Genomic DNA, 6,000 nt, shown 5'->3' with positions numbered 1-6,000 from the left:
ATTTTGTGAACTCAATCCTAACACGGACATTTATGACATCATTTAATGGTTATATATGATTCCAAACGGAATTATATGACCCTAAAATTTATCCCCTAGAGTCTTAACACTTTTCGCCACCGGCCTCAATAACATCAAAAATTTCTTAAAAAGCGTGGATAATAGCCTTTAATTTTGGAATTTTTTGACCTTTTTTCGCCCTCTGATAAATATTGCCAAGATGTTTACTATAGTCCCTAATATCGTTCGGGAGTCCAATTGAGTGGGTGGAGTCATTCAATTTGCCTTAAAACGATTAATTTACCAATTCACAACTCTTACCGATTTTATGAACTCAAGCCTACCACGGACATTTAAGACATCATATAATGGTCATATATGGTTTCAAACGGCATTATATGACCCTAAGATGTGTTCCCTAGGGTTTTAACACTTTTCGCCACCGGGCCCCTTAACCTTAAAAATTCCTTAAAAAGAGTGGATAAAATAGCCTTCAATTTTGGAATTTTTTGACTTTTTTCGCCCGGAAATAAAAATTGCCGAGATGTTTACCATGGTCCCTAATACCCTTTAGGAGTCCAATTAGGTGGGTTGAACCATCCAATTTGCCTTAAAACGATTAATTTACCAATTTGCAACTTGCAACCATTTTGTAAACTGAAGCTTACCACGGACATTTATGACATCATTTAATGGTCATATATTGTTCCAAACGGCATTATATGACCCTAAAATGTATCTCCTAGGGACTCAACACTTTTCGCCACTGGCCCCAATAATCTCAAAAATTCTTCAAAAAGCGTGGATAATATAGCCTTCAATTTTGGAACTTTTTGACCTTTTTCGCCGGAAATAAAAATTGCCGAAATGTTTACCATGGCCTTTAATATTCTCCGGGAGTCCAATTAAGTGGGTGGAAACATCCAACTTGCCTTATAACAGTCAATTTACAAATTCGCAACTTTCACCAATTTTGTGAGCTAAAGCCTACCACTGACATTTATGAGATCATTATGGTCATATATGGTTCCAAACAACAAAATGTATCCCTTAGGGTTTCAACACTCTTCGCCACCAGCCTCCGCAACCTCAAAAATTCCTCAAAAAGGGTAAATGGCCTTCAATTTTGTAATTTTTTGACTTTTTTTTCGCCCGGAAATAAAAATTGTCGAGATTTTTAACAAGGTCCCTAATACCCTCTGGAAGTCCAATTGGGTGGGTGGAACCATCCTATTTGCCTTAAAACGATCAATTTAACAAGGTCCCTAATACCCGATTTTGTGAACTAAGGCCTACCATGGACATTTATGACACCATTTAATGGTCATATATGGTTCCAAACGACATTATATGACCCTAAGATGTATTCTCTAAAGTCTCAACACGATTTTCCACCGGGCCCCGTAACCTCATAAATCGTGGATAATGGCCTTCTATTTTTGATTTTTTTTACCTTTTTTTGCCTCGAAATAAAAATTGCCGAGATGTTTACCATGATCCTTAATACCCTTCGGGAGTCCAATTAGGTGGGTGAAACCATCCATTTTTCCTTAAAACGGTCAATTTACCAATTCGCAATTTGCACCGATTTTGTGAACTCAATCTTGACACGGACACTTGTGCATCATTTAATGGTTAAATTTTGGAAGTTTTTGACTTTTTTCGCTCGAAAATAAAAATTGCCTGAATGTTTAGCGTGGTCCTTAATACCCTTCGAGAGTCCAATTGGGTGGGAGGAATTATCTAGTTTGCCTTTTAACGACAAGTATACCGATGTACTACTTGCACTGATTTCAATAATTCAAGTCTACTATGATTATTTATGACAACATATAATGATCATATATGGTTCCAAACGACAGTATTTGACCACGAGATATATCCCCTAAAATTTCAAGACTTATCGACACCGCACTGTTAAACCTGCAAAATTTCTTAAAAAGTGTGGATATTAGTCTTCAATTTTGGGATTTTATTGACTTTTTTCACCTGAAAATAAAAATTGCCGAAATATTTACCATGGTCCCTAACGCCCTCTGGAAGTCTCATTGGCTGGGTGGAACCATCCAACATTTCTTTAAACGGCCAATTTTACCGGTTTACAAGTTCAATCGATTTCATTAACTCAAGCCTACCACGAACATTTATGACAACATATAATAATCATATATGGTTCCAAACGACATTATATGACCCCCAGATGTATTCCCTAGAATTTCAAAACTTTCTGACACCGAGCCTCGAAACCTCCAAAATTTCTTAAAAAGTATGGATATTAGTCTTCAATTTTGGAATTTTTTTACTTTTTTTTCACCCGAAAATAAAAAGACAAACTTTTAAATAAAACGGATGTTCAGTAAATTACTGAACATCCGTTATAAAGTGACAATAAAATGTGCAAAAGTTACACTAAAACGCACAAAAGTTACCATGACATATATAAAAGTTATTTATGCTTCATTGATAAACTTGACAAAAGTGACACTAAATTTGACAAAAGTGACACTAAATCTGACAAAAGTGTACCCGATGTTCAGTAAATTACTGAAAATCGGGTGTATACAAAAATTTTCCAAATAAAAATTGCTGAAAAGTTTCCCATGGTCTCTAACACCCTCTGGGAGTATCATTGGGTGGGTGGAACTATCCAATTTTTCTTTAAACGGCAAATTTACTAATTTAAAACTTGCTTCGATTACATTAACTCAAGCCTACTACGAACATTTATGACAACATATAATGATCATATATGGTTCAAAACGGCATTATTTGACCCCGAGATATATCCCATAGAATTTCAATACCTTTTGACACCGGGCTCCGAAACCTACAAAATTTCTTAAAAAGTGTTGATAATTAGTCTTCAATTTTGGAATTTTTTTACTATTTTTGCTCGGAAATAAAAATTGCCAAAATGTTAACCGTGGTCTCTAATACCATTCTAGAGTCCAATTGGGTGGGAGGAATCATCCAGCTTTCCTTTTAATGACAAGTTTACCGATGTATTACTTGCACCGATTTCATTAATTCAAGCCTGCTATGAACATTTATGACAACATATAATGATCATATATGGTTCCAAGCGACATTATTTGACCCCGAGATATATCCCCTAGAAGTTGAAAACTTTTCGACACCAAGCCCTGAAACCTACAAAATTTATTAAAAAGTGTGGATATTAGCCCAATGGAAAATTTTAACTTTTTTTTGTTCAAAAATAAAAATTACCAAAATGTTTACCATGGTACCTAACACCCTCCGGAAGTCCCATTGGGTGGGTTGAACTATCCAACTTTTCTTTAAACGACCAATTTATCGGTTACAACATGCACCGATTTCATAAACTCAAGCCTACCGTGAACATTTATGACCTCATATAATGATCATATTTGGTTTCAAAAGACATTATATGACCCTTAGATTTATCTCCCATAATCTCAAGCTTTTTCAACACCCGGCCGTGAAACCTACAAAATTTCTCAAAAAGCGGGATATCAGCCTTCTATTTTGGAATTTTTAGACTTATTTTCACCCGAAAATTAAAATTAAAGAAAAATTTACCATGCTCTCTAATACCCTCAAAGAGTTCAATTGGGTGGGTTGAACTATCCAATTTGCCTTTCAACGATCAATTTACCGGTTTACAACTTGCACTGATTTCATTAACTCAAGCCTACCACGAACATTTATGACAACATATAATGATTAAAAATGGTTCCAAACGGCATTATATGACCTTGAGATGTATCCCCTAAAATTTTAAGTCTTTTCGACACCGGGTCTTCAAACCTCTAAATTTTCGCAAAATGCGTGTTTTTAATTTTGGAATTTTTTGACTTTTTTTCGCCTTGGAATAAAAATTGATAAAATGTTTACCATGATCTCTAATATCCTCCGGAAGTCCAATTGTATGGGTGGAACCATCTAACCTGCATTTAAACAACCAATTCACCTTTTACAACTTTCACCAATTTCATTAACGCAAGCCTACCACGATCACTTATAACAACAAATAATGATCATATATGTTTTCAATGATATTATATGATCTCAAGATATATTCCTTGAAATTTCAAGACTTTTCAACACCGAGCCCCTATTCCTCCAAAATTTCTAAAAAAGCGTGGATATTAGACTTCAATTTTGGAAATTTTTGAATTTTTTTCGCCAGAAAAAATAAATTGTTGAAATGTTTACCATGATCTCTAATACCCTCTGAGTGTCTAATTATGTGGGTGGAACTATCCAATTTGCCTATAAACGTATAATTTATCGATTTAACACTTGCAATGATTTCATTAACTCAAGCCTACCATGACCATTTATGACAACATATAATGATCATATATGGTTCCAAAAAGAATTATATGACCCTGAAATTTATCCCCTAGAATTTCAAGACTTTTCGACACCGGTCTCTGAAACCTTCAAAATTTCTCAAAATGCGTGGACATTAGACTTCAATTTTGGAATTTTTTGACTTTTTTCCCCTAGAAATAAAAATTGTCGTGATGTTTACAATGGTCCCTAATACCCTTCGGGAGTCCACCTGGCTAGGTGCAACCATCCAATATGCCTTTAAATAGCCGAGTTATTGGTTTACAACTTGCACCAATTTCATTAAATCAAGCCTACAGCGAACATTTATGACAAAAGAAATGTTCATATATGTTTCCAAACGACATTATATGACCCCGAAATTTATTCCCTAAAATTTCAAAACTTTTCGACACCGGGCGCACGAAACATCCAAGATTTCTCAACAAGCGTGGATATTAGATTTCAATTTTTGAATTTTTTAACTTTTTTTCGCCTCTGGAAATAAAAATCGTCAAAATGTCTAATATGGTCCCTAATACCTTCAAGGAGTCGAACTGGGTGGGTGGAACCATCCAATTTGCCTTTAAACGACTAATTTACCGATTTATAACTTGGAACGATTTCATTAATTCATGCATATCACGAACATTTATGACAACATATAATGATCATATATGGTTTCAAACGACATTATATGACCTCGAGATGTTTCCCCTTAAATCTCAAGCATTTTCGACACTTGGCCCCGAAACCTCCAAAATTTCTCAAAAAGCGAGGATATTAGCATTTAATTTTGGATTTTTTTTTTCGCCCGGATAAAAATTGCTAAAATGTTTACAATGCTCCCTAATACTCTCCGGGAGTACAGTAGTGTAGGTGGAACCATGCAATTCTCCTTTAAACGGCCAATTTAAAAATTTTCAACTTGCACCGATATCATTAACTCAAGCTTACCACGAACATTTATGAAAATATATATTGATCATATATGGTTCTAAACGGAATTATATGACCCCGAGATGTATTCTCTAAAATCTCACGGCTTTTCGACTTCGGGACTCAAAACCTCCAAAACTTCTAAAAAATAGTGGATATAAGTCTACAATTTTGGAATTTTTAAACTTTTTTTCACCCGAATATCTAAATTGCCGAAATTTTTACCATGGTATCTAATAACCTCCGAAAGTCCAATTGGGTGAGTGAAACCATCATATTTGCCTTTAAACGGCCAATTTACTGGTTTACATCTTGCACCGGTTTTATTGACTCAAGCGTACCACGAACATTTTTGACAACATATAATGATTATACATGATTCCAAATAGCATTATAAATAAGACCCCGAGACGTTTCCCTTAAATTTTTAGGCTTTTCGACGCTGGGCCCTAAAACCTCCAAAATTTCTCAAAAAGCGTGGACATTAGCCTTTAATTTTGCAATTTATTGACTTTTTTCGCTCGGGAATAAAAATTTTCTAAATTTTTACCATTGTCCCTAATACCCTCCGGGCGTGCAATTTGGTGGGTGGAACCATCCAATTTGTCTTTAAACGACCTATTTACCGGTTTACAGCTTGCACAGATTTCATTAACTCAAGCCTACCACGAACATATATGACAACATATAATGATCATATATGGTTCTAAACGGCATTTTATGTCCCCCAGATGTATTTCCTTA

The sequence above is a fragment of the Chenopodium quinoa genome, unplaced genomic scaffold (assembly GCF_001683475.1).
Source record: "Chenopodium quinoa cultivar QQ74 unplaced genomic scaffold, ASM168347v1, whole genome shotgun sequence".
NCBI lineage: Eukaryota > Viridiplantae > Streptophyta > Magnoliopsida > Caryophyllales > Amaranthaceae > Chenopodium > Chenopodium quinoa.
Note: the sequence above shows the minus strand (reverse complement) of the source record.